This window comes from Schistocerca americana, chromosome X (assembly GCF_021461395.2).
Source record: "Schistocerca americana isolate TAMUIC-IGC-003095 chromosome X, iqSchAmer2.1, whole genome shotgun sequence".
In the NCBI taxonomy this organism is placed as follows: domain Eukaryota; kingdom Metazoa; phylum Arthropoda; class Insecta; order Orthoptera; family Acrididae; genus Schistocerca; species Schistocerca americana.
In genome coordinates, this window is record NC_060130.1 from 61,564,566 (window position 1) to 61,582,253 (window position 17,688).

Consider the following 17,688-nt stretch of genomic DNA (forward strand, 5'->3'; position numbering starts at 1 on the left):
CTGGCCAATTCTCCTGAAGCGATATGCTAATACCTGTTGACATAAAGACTTACACAGTACTCCTGCCGGGAGCTTTTCGACTTTGCCGATGTATTTCGCCTATTGACGAGGCGTTTGGCTACCTTAAGAGAGTCATAGTTACTCCTTCCAGTGTCTCTCCGTTAAACCACAGTCACATATACAATTTTCCTCTGCCCCTTTCACCAGACGCGATACGATATTATTTATCGACATTATGACGTTCACAGTACTCCTGCTAGGGGCTCCTCCAGTTTACCAAAGTATTTCGCCTGTAGAAGAAGCATTTGGCTACCTTAAGAGAGTCATACTTACTCCTATAAGTCGCTCCCCGTTTTACCACAGTCACATTTTCAATCTTATTCTGGCCAGTTCACCTGAAGCGATACGCCATTATCAGTCAACCTAAAGAATATCACAGTACTCCTGCCGGGAGCTTCTCGAGTTTGCCGATGTATTTCGCCTGTTGACGAGGCATTTGGATACCTTAAGAGAGTCATAGTTACCCCTTGCTGTTGCTCCCCATTTTACAACAGGCACATCTACAAGCTTACTCTGGCCAATTCTCCTGAGGCGATACGCTAATATCTGTTGACATAAAGACTTTCACAGTACTCCTGCCGGGAGCTTCTCGACTTTGCCGATGTATTTCGCCTATTGACGAGGCATTGGGCTACCTTAAGAGAGTCATAGTTACTCCTGCCAGTGTCTCTCCGTTAAACCACATTCACATATACAATTTTCCTCTGCCCCTTTCACCAGACGCGATACGATATTATTTATCGACATTATGACTTTCACAGTACTCCTGCTAGGGGCTCCTCCAGTTTACCAAAGTATTTCGCCTGTAGAAGAGGAATTTGGCTACATTAAGAGAGTCATAGATACTCCTGTCAGTTGCTCCCCGTTTTACCAAAGTCACATTCTCAATCTTATTCTGGCCAGTTCACCTGAAGCGATACGCCATTATCAGTCAACATAAAGAATTTCACAGTACTCCTGCCGGGAGCTTCTCGGTAATGCCGATGTATTTCGCGTGTTGACGAGGCATTTGGATACCTTAAGAGAGTCATAGTTACCCCTTGCTGTTGCTCCCCATTTTACAACAGGCACATCTACAAGCTTACTCTGGCCAATCCTCCTGAAGCGATACGCTAATATCTGTTGACATAAAGACTTTCACAGTACTCCTGCCGGGAGTTTCCCGACGTTACCGATGTATTTCGCCTATTGACGAGGCATTTGTTTACCTTAAGAGAGTCATAGTTACTCCTGCCAGTGTCTCTCCGATAAACCACAGTCACATCTACCATTTTCATCTGCCCTTTCACCAGACGTGATACGCCATTATTTGTCGACATTTTGACTTTCACAGTACTCCTGCTAGGGGCTCCTCCAGTTTACCAATGTATTTCGCCTGTTGACGAGGCATTTGGCTACCTTAAGAGATTCATACTTACTCCTGTCAGTTGCTCCCAGTTTTACCACAGTCACATTTTCAATCTTATTCTGGCCAGTTCACCCGAAGCGATACGCCATTATCAGTCAACCTAAAGAATTTCACAGTACTCCTGCCGGGAGCTTCTCGAGTTTGCCGATGCATTTCGCCTGTTGACGAGGCATTTGGATAAATTAAGAGAGTCATAGTTTCACCTTGCTGTTGCTCCCCATTTTACAACAGGCACATTAACAAGCTTACTCTGGCCAATTCTCCTGAAGCGATATGCTAATACCTGTTGACATAAAGACTTACACAGTACTCCTGCCGGGAGCTTTTCGACTTTGCCGATGTATTTCGCCTATTGACGAGGCGTTTGGCTACCTTAAGAGAGTCATAGTTACTCCTTCCAGTGTCTCTCCGTTAAACCACAGTCACATATACAATTTTCCTCTGCCCCTTTCACCAGACGCGATACGATATTATTTATCGACATTATGACTTTCACAGTACTCCTGCTAGGGGCTCCTCCAGTTTACCAAAGTATTTCGCCTGTAGAAGAAGCATTTGGCTACCTTAAGAGAGTCATACTTACTCCTGTCAGTTGCTCCCCGTTTTACCACAGTCACATTTTCAATCTTATTCTGGCCAGTTCACCTGAAGCGATACGCCATTATCAGTCAACCTAAAGAATATCACAGTACTCCTGCCGGGAGCTTCTCGAGTTTGCCGATGTATTTCGCCTGTTGACGAGGCATTTGGATACCTTAAGACAGTCATAGTTACCTCTTGCTGTTGCTCCCCATTTTACAACAGGCACATCTACAAGCTTACTCTGGCCAATTCTCCTGAAGCGATACGCTAATATCTGTTGACATAAAGACTTTCACAGGACTCCTGCCGGGAGCTTCTCGACTTTACCGATGTATTTCGCCTAATGACGAGGCATTTGTTTACCTTAAGAGAGTCATAGTTACTCCTGCCAGTGTCTCTCCTATAAACCACAGTCACATCTACCATTTTCATCTGCCCTTTCACCAGACGTGATACGCCATTATTTGTCGACATTTTGACTTTCACAGTACTCCTGCTAGGGGCTCCTCCAGTTTACCAACGTATTTCGCCTGTTGACGAGGCATTTGGCTACCTTAAGAGAGTCATACTTACTCCTGTCAGTTGCTCCCAGTTTTACCACAGTCACATTTTCAATCTTATTCTGGCCAGTTCACCTGAAGCGATACGCAATTATCAGTCAACATAAAGAATTTCACAGTACTCCTGCCGGGAGCTTCTCTCTAATACCGATGTATTTCGCGTGTTGACGAGGCATTTGGATACCTTAAGAGAGTCATAGTTACCCCTTGCTGTTGCTCCCCATTTTACAACAGGCACATCTACAAGCTTACTCTGGCCAATCCTCCTGAAGCGATACGCAAATATCTGTTGACATAAAGACTTTCACAGTACTCCTGCCGGGAGCTTCTCGACTTTAACGATGTATTTCGCCTATTGACGAGGCATTTGTTTACCTTAAGAGAGTCATAGTTACTCCTGCCAGTGTCTCTCCGATAAACCACAGTCACATCTACCATTTTCATCTGCCCTTTCACCAGACGTGATACGCCATTATTTGTCGACATTTTGACTTTCACAGTACTCCTGCTAGGGGCTCCTCCAGTTTACCATTGTATTTCGCCTGTTGACGAGGCATTTGGCTACCTTAAGAGAGTCATACTTACTCCTGTCAGTTGCTCCCAGTTTTACCACAGTCACATTTTCAATCTTATTCTGGCCAGTTCACCCGAAGCGATACGCCATTATCAGTCAACCTAAAGAATTTCACAGTACTCCTGCCGGGAGCTTCTCGAGTTTGCCGATGGATTTCGCCTGTTGACGAGGCATTTGGATAAATTAAGAGAGTCATAGTTTCACCTTGCTGTTGCTCCCCATTTTACAACAGGCACATTAACAAGCTTACTCTGGCCAATTCTCCTGAAGCGATATGCTAATACGTGTTGACATAAAGACTTACACAGTACTCCTGCCGGGAGCTTTTCGACTTTGCCGATGTATTTCGCCTATTGACGAGGCGTTTGGCTACCTTAAGAGAGTCATAGTTACTCCTTCCAGTGTCTCTCCGTTAAACCACAGTCACATATACAATTTTCCTCTGCCCCTTTCACCAGACGCGATACGATATTATTTATCGACATTATGACGTTCACAGTACTCCTGCTAGGGGCTCCTCCAGTTTACCAAAGTATTTCGCCTGTAGAAGAAGCATTTGGCTACCTTAAGAGAGTCATACTTACTCCTATAAGTTGCTCCCCGTTTTACCACAGTCACATTTTCAATCTTATTCTGGCCAGTTCACCTGAAGCGATACGCCATTATCAGTCAACCTAAAGAATATCACAGTACTCCTGCCGGGAGCTTCTCGAGTTTGCCGATGTATTTCGCCTGTTGACGAGGCATTTGGATACCTTAAGAGAGTCATAGTTACCCCTTGCTGTTGCTCCCCATTTTACAACAGGCACATCTACAAGCTTACTCTGGCCAATTCTCCTGAGGCGATACGCTAATATCTGTTGACATAAAGACTTTCACAGTACTCCTGCCGGGAGCTTCTCGACTTTGCCGATGTATTTCGCCTATTGACGAGGCATTGGGCTACCTTAAGAGGGTCATAGTTACTCCTGCCAGTGTCTCTCCGTTAAACCACATTCACATATACAATTTTCCTCTGCCCCTTTCACCAGACGCGATACGATATTATTTATCGACATTATGACTTTCACAGTACTCCTGCTAGGGGCTCCTCCAGTTTACCAAAGTATTTCGCCTGTAGAAGAGGAATTTGGCTACATTAAGAGAGTCATAGATACTCCTGTCAGTTGCTCCCCGTTTTACCAAAGTCACATTCTCAATCTTATTCTGGCCAGTTCACCTGAAGCGATACGCCATTATCAGTCAACATAAAGAATTTCACAGTACTCCTGCCGGGAGCTTCTCGGTAATGCCGATGTATTTCGCGTGTTGACGAGGCATTTGGATACCTTAAGAGAGTCATAGTTACCCCTTGCTGTTGCTCCCCATTTTACAACAGGCACATCTACAAGCTTACTCTGGCCAATCCTCCTGAAGCGATACGCTAATATCTGTTGACATAAAGACTTTCACAGTACTCCTGCCGGGAGCTTCTCGACTTTACCGATGTATTTCGCCTAATGACGAGGCATTTGTTTACCTTAAGAGAGTCATAGTTACTCCTGCCAGTGTCTCTCCTATAAACCACAGTCACATCTACCATTTTCATCTGCCCTTTCACCAGACGTGATACGCCATTATTTGTCGACATTTTGACTTTCACAGTACTCCTGCTAGGGGCTCCTCCAGTTTACCAACGTATTTCGCCTGTTGACGAGGCATTTGGCTACCTTAAGAGAGTCATACTTACTCCTGTCAGTTGCTCCCAGTTTTACCACAGTCACATTTTCAATCTTATTCTGGCCAGTTCACCTGAAGCGATACGCAATTATCAGTCAACATAAAGAATTTCACAGTACTCCTGCCGGGAGCTTCTCGGTAATACCGATGTATTTCGCGTGTTGACGAGGCATTTGGATACCTTAAGAGAGTCATAGTTACCCCTTGCTGTTGCTCCCCATTTTACAACAGGCACATCTACAAGCTTACTCTGGCCAATCCTCCTGAAGCGATACGCAAATATCTGTTGACATAAAGACTTTCACAGTACTCCTGCCGGGAGCTTCTCGACTTTAACGATGTATTTCGCCTATTGACGAGGCATTTGTTTACCTTAAGAGAGTCATAGTTACTCCTGCCAGTGTCTCTCCGATAAACCACAGTCACATCTACCATTTTCATCTGCCCTTTCACCAGACGTGATACGCCATTATTTGTCGACATTTTGACTTTCACAGTACTCCTGCTAGGGGCTCCTCCAGTTTACCATTGTATTTCGCCTGTTGACGAGGCATTTGGCTACCTTAAGAGAGTCATACTTACTCCTGTCAGTTGCTCCCAGTTTTACCACAGTCACATTTTCAATCTTATTCTGGCCAGTTCACCCGAAGCGATACACCATTATCAGTCAACCTAAAGAATTTCACAGTACTCCTGCCGGGAGCTTCTCGAGTTTGCCGATGGATTTCGCCTGTTGACGAGGCATTTGGATAAATTAAGAGAGTCATAGTTTCACCTTGCTGTTGCTCCCCATTTTACAACAGGCACATTAACAAGCTTACTCTGGCCAATTCTCCTGAAGCGATATGCTAATACGTGTTGACATAAAGACTTACACAGTACTCCTGCCGGGAGCTTTTCGACTTTGCCGATGTATTTCGCCTATTGACGAGGCGTTTGGCTACCTTAAGAGAGTCATAGTTACTCCTTCCAGTGTCTCTCCGTTAAACCACAGTCACATATACAATTTTCCTCTGCCCCTTTCACCAGACGCGATACGATATTATTTATCGACATTATGACGTTCACAGTACTCCTGCTAGGGGCTCCTCCAGTTTACCAAAGTATTTCGCCTGTAGAAGAAGCATTTGGCTACCTTAAGAGAGTCATACTTACTCCTATAAGTTGCTCCCCGTTTTACCACAGTCACATTTTCAATCTTATTCTGGCCAGTTCACCTGAAGCGATACGCCATTATCAGTCAACCTAAAGAATATCACAGTACTCCTGCCGGGAGCTTCTCGAGTTTGCCGATGTATTTCGCCTGTTGACGAGGCATTTGGATACCTTAAGAGAGTCATAGTTACCCCTTGCTGTTGCTCCCCATTTTACAACAGGCACATCTACAAGCTTACTCTGGCCAATTCTCCTGAGGCGATACGCTAATATCTGTTGACATAAAGACTTTCACAGTACTCCTGCCGGGAGCTTCTCGACTTTGCCGATGTATTTCGCCTATTGACGAGGCATTGGGCTACCTTAAGAGGGTCATAGTTACTCCTGCCAGTGTCTCTCCGTTAAACCACATTCACATATACAATTTTCCTCTGCCCCTTTCACCAGACGCGATACGATATTATTTATCGACATTATGACTTTCACAGTACTCCTGCTAGGGGCTCCTCCAGTTTACCAAAGTATTTCGCCTGTAGAAGAGGAATTTGGCTACATTAAGAGAGTCATAGATACTCCTGTCAGTTGCTCCCCGTTTTACCAAAGTCACATTCTCAATCTTATTCTGGCCAGTTCACCTGAAGCGATACGCCATTATCAGTCAACATAAAGAATTTCACAGTACTCCTGCCGGGAGCTTCTCGGTAATGCCGATGTATTTCGCGTGTTGACGAGGCATTTGGATACCTTAAGAGAGTCATAGTTACCCCTTGCTGTTGCTCCCCATTTTACAACAGGCACATCTACAAGCTTACTCTGGCCAATCCTCCTGAAGCGATACGCTAATATCTGTTGACATAAAGACTTTCACAGTACTCCTGCCGGGAGTTTCTCGACGTTACCGATGTATTTCGCCTATTGACGAGGCATTTGTTTACCTTAAGAGAGTCATAGTTACTCCTGCCAGTGTCTCTCCGATAAACCACAGTCACATCTACCATTTTCATCTGCCCTTTCACCAGACGTGATACGCCATTATTTGTCGACATTTTGACTTTCACAGTACTCCTGCTAGGGGCTCCTCCAGTTTACCAACGTATTTCGCCTGTTGACGAGGCATTTGGCTACCTTAAGAGAGTCATACTTACTCCTGTCAGTTGCTCCCAGTTTTACCACAGTCACATTTTCAATCTTATTCTGGCCAGTTCACCTGAAGCGATACGCAATTATCAGTCAACATAAAGAATTTCACAGTACTCCTGCCGGGAGCTTCTCGGTAATACCGATGTATTTCGCGTGTTGACGAGGCATTTGGATACCTTAAGAGAGTCATAGTTACCCCTTGCTGTTGCTCCCCATTTTACAACAGGCACATCTACAAGCTTACTCTGGCCAATCCTCCTGAAGCGATACGCAAATATCTGTTGACATAAAGACTTTCACAGTACTCCTGCCGGGAGCTTCGCGACTTTAACGATGTATTTCGCCTATTGACGAGGCATTTGTTTACCTTAAGAGAGTCATAGTTACTCCTGCCAGTGTCTCTCCGATAAACCACAGTCACATCTACCATTTTCATCTGCCCTTTCACCAGACGTGATACGCCATTATTTGTCGACATTTTGACTTTCACAGTACTCCTGCTAGGGGCTCCTCCAGTTTACCATTGTATTTCGCCTGTTGACGAGGCATTTGGCTACCTTAAGAGAGTCATACTTACTCCTGTCAGTTGCTCCCAGTTTTACCACAGTCACATTTTCAATCTTATTCTGGCCAGTTCACCCGAAGCGATACGCCATTATCAGTCAACCTAAAGAATTTCACAGTACTCCTGCCGGGAGCTTCTCGAGTTTGCCGATGGATTTCGCCTGTTGACGAGGCATTTGGATAAATTAAGAGAGTCATAGTTTCACCTTGCTGTTGCTCCCCATTTTACAACAGGCACATTAACAAGCTTACTCTGGCCAATTCTCCTGAAGCGATATGCTAATACGTGTTGACATAAAGACTTACACAGTACTCCTGCCGGGAGCTTTTCGACTTTGCCGATGTATTTCGCCTATTGACGAGGCGTTTGGCTACCTTAAGAGAGTCATAGTTACTCCTTCCAGTGTCTCTCCGTTAAACCACAGTCACATATACAATTTTCCTCTGCCCCTTTCACCAGACGCGATACGATATTATTTATCGACATTATGACGTTCACAGTACTCCTGCTAGGGGCTCCTCCAGTTTACCAAAGTATTTCGCCTGTAGAAGAAGCATTTGGCTACCTTAAGAGAGTCATACTTACTCCTATAAGTTGCTCCCCGTTTTACCACAGTCACATTTTCAATCTTATTCTGGCCAGTTCACCTGAAGCGATACGCCATTATCAGTCAACCTAAAGAATATCACAGTACTCCTGCCGGGAGCTTCTCGAGTTTGCCGATGTATTTCGCCTGTTGACGAGGCATTTGGATACCTTAAGAGAGTCATAGTTACCCCTTGCTGTTGCTCCCCATTTTACAACAGGCACATCTACAAGCTTACTCTGGCCAATTCTCCTGAGGCGATACGCTAATATCTGTTGACATAAAGACTTTCACAGTACTCCTGCCGGGAGCTTCTCGACTTTGCCGATGTATTTCGCCTATTGACGAGGCATTGGGCTACCTTAAGAGGGTCATAGTTACTCCTGCCAGTGTCTCTCCGTTAAACCACATTCACATATACAATTTTCCTCTGCCCCTTTCACCAGACGCGATACGATATTATTTATCGACATTATGACTTTCACAGTACTCCTGCTAGGGGCTCCTCCAGTTTACCAAAGTATTTCGCCTGTAGAAGAGGAATTTGGCTACATTAAGAGAGTCATAGATACTCCTGTCAGTTGCTCCCCGTTTTACCAAAGTCACATTCTCAATCTTATTCTGGCCAGTTCACCTGAAGCGATACGCCATTATCAGTCAACATAAAGAATTTCACAGTACTCCTGCCGGGAGCTTCTCGGTAATGCCGATGTATTTCGCGTGTTGACGAGGCATTTGGATACCTTAAGAGAGTCATAGTTACCCCTTGCTGTTGCTCCCCATTTTACAACAGGCACATCTACAAGCTTACTCTGGCCAATCCTCCTGAAGCGATACGCTAATATCTGTTGACATAAAGACTTTCACAGTACTCCTGCCGGGAGTTTCTCGACGTTACCGATGTATTTCGCCTATTGACGAGGCATTTGTTTACCTTAAGAGAGTCATAGTTACTCCTGCCAGTGTCTCTCCGATAAACCACAGTCACATCTACCATTTTCATCTGCCCTTTCACCAGACGTGATACGCCATTATTTGTCGACATTTTGACTTTCACAGTACTCCTGCTAGGGGCTCCTCCAGTTTACCAATGTATTTCGCCTGTTGACGAGGCATTTGGCTACCTTAAGAGAGTCATACTTACTCCTGTCAGTTGCTCCCAGTTTTACCACAGTCACATTTTCAATCTTATTCTGGCCAGTTCACCCGAAGCGATACGCCATTATCAGTCAACCTAAAGAATTTCACAGTACTCCTGCCGGGAGCTTCTCGAGTTTGCCGATGCATTTCGCCTGTTGACGAGGCATTTGGATAAATTAAGAGAGTCATAGTTTCACCTTGCTGTTGCTCCCCATTTTACAACAGGCACATTAACAAGCTTACTCTGGCCAATTCTCCTGAAGCGATATGCTAATACCTGTTGACATAAAGACTTACACAGTACTCCTGCCGGGAGCTTTTCGACTTTGCCGATGTATTTCGCCTATTGACGAGGCGTTTGGCTACCTTAAGAGAGTCATAGTTACTCCTTCCAGTGTCTCTCCGTTAAACCACAGTCACATATACAATTTTCCTCTGCCCCTTTCACCAGACGCGATACGATATTATTTATCGACATTATGACTTTCACAGTACTCCTGCTAGGGGCTCCTCCAGTTTACCAAAGTATTTCGCCTGTAGAAGAAGCATTTGGCTACTTTAAGAGAGTCATAGTTACTCCTGTCAGTTGATTCCCGTTTTACCACAGTCACATTTTCAATCTTATTCTGGCCAATTCACCTGAAGCGATACGCCATTATCAGTCAACCTAAAGAATTTCACAGTACTCCTGCCTTGAGCTTCTCAAGTATGCCGATGTATTTCGCGTGTTGACGAGGCATTCGGATGCCTTAAGAGAGTCATAGTTTCTCCTTGCTGTTGCTCCCCATTTTACAACAGGCACATCTACAAGCTTACTCTGGCCAGTTCTCTTGAAGCGATACGCTAATATCTGTTGACATAAAGAGTTTCACAGTACTCCTGCCGGGAGCTTCTCGACTTTGCCGATGTATTTCGCCTATTGACGAGGCATTGGGCGACCTTAAGAGAGTCATAGTTACTCCTGCCAGTGTCTCTCCGTTAAACCACATTCACATATACAATTTTCCTCTGCCCCTTTCACCAGACGCGATACGATATTATTTATCGACATTATGACTTTCACAGTACTCCTGCTAGGGGCTCCTCCAGTTTACCAAAGTATTTCGCCTGTAGAAGAGGCATTTGGCTACCTTAAGAGAGTCATAGATACTCCTGTCAGTTGCTCCCCGTTTTACCAAAGTCACATTCTCAATCTTATTCTGGCCAGTTCACCTGAAGCGATACGCCATTATCAGTCAACCTAAAGAATATCACAGTACTCCTGCCGGGAGCTTCTCGAGTTTGCCGATGTATTTCGCCTATTGACGAGGCATTTGGATACCTTAAGAGAGTCATAGTTACCCCTTGCTGTTGCTCCCCATTTTACAACAGGCTCATCTACAAGCTTACTCTGGCCAATTCTCCTGAAGCGATACGCTAATATCTGTTGACATAATGACTTTCACAGTACTCCTGCTGGGAGCTTCTCGACTTTACCGATGTATTTCGCCTATTGACGAGGCATTTGGCTACCTTAAGAGAGTCATAGTTACTCCTGCCAGTGTCTCTCCGATAAACCACAGTCACATCTACCATTTTCATCTGCCCCTTTCACCAGACGTGATACGCCATTATTTGTCGACATTATGACTTTCACAGTACTCCTGCTAGTGGCTCCTCCAGTTTACCAATGTATTTCGCCTGTTGACGAGGCATTTGGCTACCTTAAGAGAGTCATACTTACTCCTGTCAGTTGCTTCCAGTTTTACCACAGTCACATTTTCAATCTTATTCTGGCCAGTTCACCCGAAGCGATACGCCATTATCAGTCAACCTAAAGAATTTCACAGTACTCCTGCCGGGAGCTTCTCGAGTTTGCCGATGCATTTCGCCTGTTGACGAGGCATTTGGATACCTTAAGAGAGTCATAGTTTCACCTTGCTGTTGCTCCCCATTTTACAACAGGCACATCTACAAGCTTACTCTGGCCAATTCTCCTGAAGCGATACGCTAATATCTGTTGACATAAAGACTTTCACAATACTCCTGCCGGGAGCTTTTCGACTTTGCCGATGTATTTCGCCTATTGACGAGGCGTTTGGCTACCTTAAGAGAGTCATAGTTACTCCTTCCAGTGTCTCTCCGTTAAACCACAGTCACATCTACCATTTTCCTCTGCCCCTTTCACCAGACGCGATACGCCATTATTTGTCGACATTATGACTTTCACAGTACTCCTGCTAGGGGCTCCTCCAGTTTACCAATGTATTTCACCTGTTGACGAGGCATTTGACTACCTTAAGAGAGTCATACTTACTCCTGTCAGTTGCTCCCCGTTTTACTACAGTCACATTTTCAATCTTATTCTGGCCAGTTCACCTGAAGCGATACGCCATTATCAGTCAACCTAAAGAATTTCACAGTACTCCTGCCGGGAGCTTCTCAAGTATGCCGATGTATTTCGCGTGTTGACGAGGCATTCGGATGCCTTAAGAGAGTCATAGTTACTCCTTGCTGTTGCTCCCCATTTTACAACAGGCACATCTACAAGCTTACTCTGGCCAGTTCTCTTGAAGCGATACGCTAATATCTGTTGACATAAAGAGTTTCACAGTACTCCTGCCGGGAGCTTCTCGACTTTGCCGATGTATTTCGCCTATTGACGAGGCATTGGGCTACCTTAAGAGAGTCATAGTTACTCCTGCCAGTGTCTCTCCGTTAAACCACATTCACATATACAATTTTCCTCTGCCCCTTTCACCAGACGCGATACGATATTATTTATCGACATTATGACTTTCACAGTACTCCTGCTAGGGGCTCCTCCAGTTTACCAAAGTATTTCGCCTGTAGAAGAGGCATTTGGCTACCTTAAGAGAGTCATAGTTACTCCTTGCTGTTCCTCCCCATTTTACAACAGGCACATCTACAAGCTTACTCTGGCCAGTTCACCTGAAGCGATACGCCATTATCAGTCAACCTAAAGAATATCACAGTACTCCTGCCGGGAGCTTCTCGAGTTTGCCGATGTATTTCGCCTGTTGACGAGGCATGTGGATACCTTAAGACAGTCATAGTTACCTCTTGCTGTTGCTCCCCATTTTACAACAGGCACATCTACAAGCTTACTCTGGCCAATTCTCCTGAAGCGATACGCTAATATCTGTTGACATAAAGACTTTCACAGTACTCCTGCCGGGAGCTTCTCGACTTTACCGATGTATTTCGCCTATTGACGAGGCATTTGTTTACCTTAAGAGAGTCATAGTTACTCCAGCCAGTGTCTCTCCGATAAACCACAGTCACATCTACCATTTTCATCTGCCCTTTCACCAGACGTGATACGCCATTATTTGTCGACATTTTGACTTTCACAGTACTCCTGCTAGGGGCTCCTCCAGTTTACCAATGTATTTCGCCTGTTGACGAGGCATTTGGCTACCTTAAGAGAGTCATACTTACTCCTGTCAGTTGCTCCCAGTTTTACCACAGTCACATTTTCAATCTTATTCTGGCCAGTTCACCTGAAGCGATACGCCATTATCAGTCAACATAAAGAATTTCACAGTACTCCTGCCGGGAGCTTCTCGGTAATGCCGATGTATTTCGCGTGTTGACGAGGCATTTGGATACCTTAAGAGAGTCATAGTTACCCCTTGCTGTTGCTCCCCATTTTACAACAGGCACATCTACAAGCTTACTCTGGCCAATCCTCCTGAAGCGATACGCTAATATCTGTTGACATAAAGACTTTCACAGTACTCCTGCCGGGAGCTTCTCGACTTTACCGATGTATTTCGCCTATTGACGAGGCATTTGTTTACCTTAAGAGAGTCATAGTTACTCCTGCCAGTGTCTCTCCGATAAACCACAGTCACATCTACCATTTTCATCTGCCCTTTCACCAGACGTGATACGCCATTATTTGTCGACATTTTGACTTTCACAGTACTCCTGCTAGGGGCTCCTCCAATTTTTCCAATGTATTTCGCCTGTTGACGAGGCATTTGGCTACCTTAAGAGAGTCATACTTACTCCTGTCAGTTGCTCCCAGTTTTACCACAGTCACATTTTCAATCTTATTCTGGCCAGTTCACCTGAAGCGATACGCCATTATCAGTCAACCTAAAGAATTTCACAGTACTCCTGCCGGGAGCTTCTCGAGTTTGCCGATGCATTTCGCCTGTTGACGAGGCATTTGGATAAATTAGGACAGTCATAGTTTCACCTTGCTGTTGCTCCCAATTTACAATCGGCACATTAACAAGCTTACTCTGGCCAATTCTCCTGAAGCGATATGCTAATACCTGTTGACATAAAGACTTACACAGTACTCCTGCCGGGAGCTTTTCGACTTTGCCGATGTATTTCGAATATTGACGAGGCGTTTGGCTACCTTAAGAGAGTCATAGTTACTCCTTCCAGTGTCTCTCCGTTAAACCACAGTCACATATACAATTTTCCTCTGCCCCTTTCACCAGACGCGACACGATATTATTTATCGACATAATGACTTTCACAGTACTCCTGCTAGGGGCTCCTCCAGTTTACCAAAGTATTTCGCCTGTAGAAGAGGCATTTGGCTACCTTAAGAGTGTCATAGATACTCCTGACAGTTGCTCCCCGTTTTGCCACAGTCACATTTTCAATCTTATTCTGGCCAGTTCACCTGAAGCGATACGCCATTATCAGTCAACCTAAAGAATTTCACAGTACTCCTGCCGGGAGCTTCTCGGGTATGCCGATGTATTTCGCGTGTTGACGAGGCATTTGGATGCCTTAAGAGAGTCATAGTTACTCCTTGCTGTTGCTCCCCATTTTACAACAGGCACATCTACAAGCTTACTCTGGCCAGTTCTCTTGAAGCGATACGCTAATATCTGTTGACATAAAGACTTTCACAGTACTCCTGCCGGGAGCTTCTCGACTTTGCCGATGTATTTCGCATATTGACGAGGCATTGGGCTACCTTAAGAGAGACATAGTTACTCCTGCCAGTGCCTCTCCGTTAAACCACATTCACATATACAATTTTCCTTTGCCCCTTTCACCAGACGCTATACGATATTATTTATCGACATTATGACTTTCACAGTACTCCTGCTAGGGGCTCCTCCAGTTTACCAAAGTATTTCGCCTGTAGAAGAGGCATTTGGCTACCTTAAGAGAGTCATAGTTACTCCTTGCTGTTCCTCCCCATTTTACAACAGGCACATCTACAAGCTTACTCTGGCCAGTTCACCTGAAGCGATACGCCATTATCAGTCAACCTAAAGAATATCACAGTACTCCTGCCGGGAGCTTCTCGAGTTTGCCGATGTATTTCGCCTGTTGACGAGGCATTTGGATACCTTAAGACAGTCATAGTTACCTCTTGCTGTTGCTCCCCATTTTACAACAGGCACATCTACAAGCTTACTCTGGCCAATTCTCCTGAAGCGATACGCTAATATCTGTTGACATAAAGACTTTCACAGTACTCCTGCCGGGAGCTTCTCGACTTTACCGATGTATTTCGCCTATTGACGAGGCATTTGTTTACCTTAAGAGAGTCATAGTTACTCCAGCCAGTGTCTCTCCGATAAACCACAGTCACATCTACCATTTTCATCTGCCCTTTCACCAGACGTGATACGCCATTATTTGTCGACATTTTGACTTTCACAGTACTCCTGCTAGGGGCTCCTCCAGTTTACCAATGTATTTCGCCTGTTGACGAGGCATTTGGCTACTTTAAGAGAGTCATACTTACTCCTGTCAGTTGCTCCCAGTTTTACCACAGTCACATTTTCAATCTTATTCTGGCCAGTTCACCTGAAGCGATACGCCATTATCAGTCAACATAAAGAATTTCACAGTACTCCTGCCGGGAGCTTCTCGGTAATGCCGATGTATTTCGCGTGTTGACGAGGCATTTGGATACCTTAAGAGAGTAATAGTTACCCCTTGCTGTTGCTCCCCATTTTACAACAGGCACATCTACAAGCTTACTCTGGCCAATTCTCCTGAAGCGATACGCTAATATCTGTTGACATAAAGACTTTCACAGTACTCCTGCCGGGAGCTTCTCGACTTTACCGATGTATTTCGCCTATTGACGAGGCATTTGTTTACCTTAAGAGAGTCATAGTTACTCCTGCCAGTGTCTCTCCGATAAACCACAGTCACATCTACCATTTTCATCTGCCCTTTCACCAGACGTGATACGCCATTATTTGTCGACATTTTGACTTTCACAGTACTCCTGCTAGGGGCTCCTCCAATTTTCCAATGTATTTCGCCTGTTGACGAGGCATTTGGCTACCTTAAGAGAGTCATACTTACTCCTGTCAGTTGCTCCCAGTTTTACCACAGTCACATTTTCAATCTTATTCTGGCCAGTTCACCTGAAGCGATACGCCATTATCAGTCAACCTAAAGAATTTCACAGTACTCCTGCCGGGAGCTTCTCGAGTTTGCCGATGCATTTCGCCTGTTGACGAGGCATTTGGATAAATTAGGACAGTCATAGTTTCACCTTGCTGTTGCTCCCAATTTACAATCGGCACATTAACAAGCTTACTCTGGCCAATTCTCCTGAAGCGATATGCTAATACCTGTTGACATAAAGACTTACACAGTACTCCTGCCGGGAGCTTTTCGACTTTGCCGATGTATTTCGAATATTGACGAGGCGTTTGGCTACCTTAAGAGAGTCATAGTTACTCCTTCCAGTGTCTCTCCGTTAAACCACAGTCACATATACAATTTTCCTCTGCCCCTTTCACCAGACGCGACACGATATTATTTATCGACATAATGACTTTCACAGTACTCCTGCTAGGGGCTCCTCCAGTTTACCAAAGTATTTCGCCTGTAGAAGAGGCATTTGGCTACCTTAAGAGTGTCATAGATACTCCTGACAGTTGCTCCCCGTTTTGCCACAGTCACATTTTCAATCTTATTCTGGCCAGTTCACCTGAAGCGATACGCCATTATCAGTCAACCTAAAGAATTTCACAGTACTCCTGCCGGGAGCTTCTCGGGTATGCCGATGTATTTCGCGTGTTGACGAGGCATTTGGATGCCTTAAGAGAGTCATAGTTACTCCTTGCTGTTGCTCCCCATTTTACAACAGGCACATCTACAAGCTTACTCTGGCCAGTTCTCTTGAAGCGATACGCTAATATCTGTTGACATAAAGACTTTCACAGTACTCCTGCCGGGAGCTTCTCGACTTTGCCGATGTATTTCGCATATTGACGAGGCATTGGGCTACCTTAAGAGAGACATAGTTACTCCTGCCAGTGCCTCTCCGTTAAACCACATTCACATATACAATTTTCCTCTGCCCCTTTCACCAGACGCTATACGATATTACTTATCGACATTATGACTTTCACAGTACTCCTGCTAGGGGCTCCTCCAGTTTACCAAAGTATTTCGCCTGTAGAAGAGGCATTTGGCTACCTTAAGAGAGTCATAGTTACTCCTTGCTGTTCCTCCCCATTTTACAACAGGCACATCTACAAGCTTACTCTGGCCAGTTCACCTGAAGCGATACGCCATTATCAGTCAACCTAAAGAATATCACAGTACTCCTGCCGGGAGCTTCTCGCGTTTGCCGATGTATTTCGCCTGTTGACGAGGCATTTGGATACCTTAAGACAGTCATAGTTACCTCTTGCTGTTGCTCCCCATTTTACAACAGGCACATCTACAAGCTTACTCTGGCCAATTCTCCTGAAGCGATACGCTAATATCTGTTGACATAAAGACTTTCACAGTACTCCTGCCGGGAGCTTCTCGACTTTACCGATGTATTTCGCCTATTGACGAGGCATTTGTTTACCTTAAGAGAGTCATAGTTACTCCAGCCAGTGTCTCTCCGATAAACCACAGTCACATCTACCATTTTCATCTGCCCTTTCACCAGACGTGATACGCCATTATTTGTCGACATTTTGACTTTCACAGTACTCCTGCTAGGGGCTCCTCCAGTTTACCAATGTATTTCGCCTGTTGACGAGGCATTTGGCTACTTTAAGAGAGTCATACTTACTCCTGTCAGTTGCTCCCAGTTTTACCACAGTCACATTTTCAATCTTATTCTGGCCAGTTCACCTGAAGCGATACGCCATTATCAGTCAACATAAAGAATTTCACAGTACTCCTGCCGGGAGCTTCTCGGTAATGCCGATGTATTTCGCGTGTTGACGAGGCATTTGGATACCTTAAGAG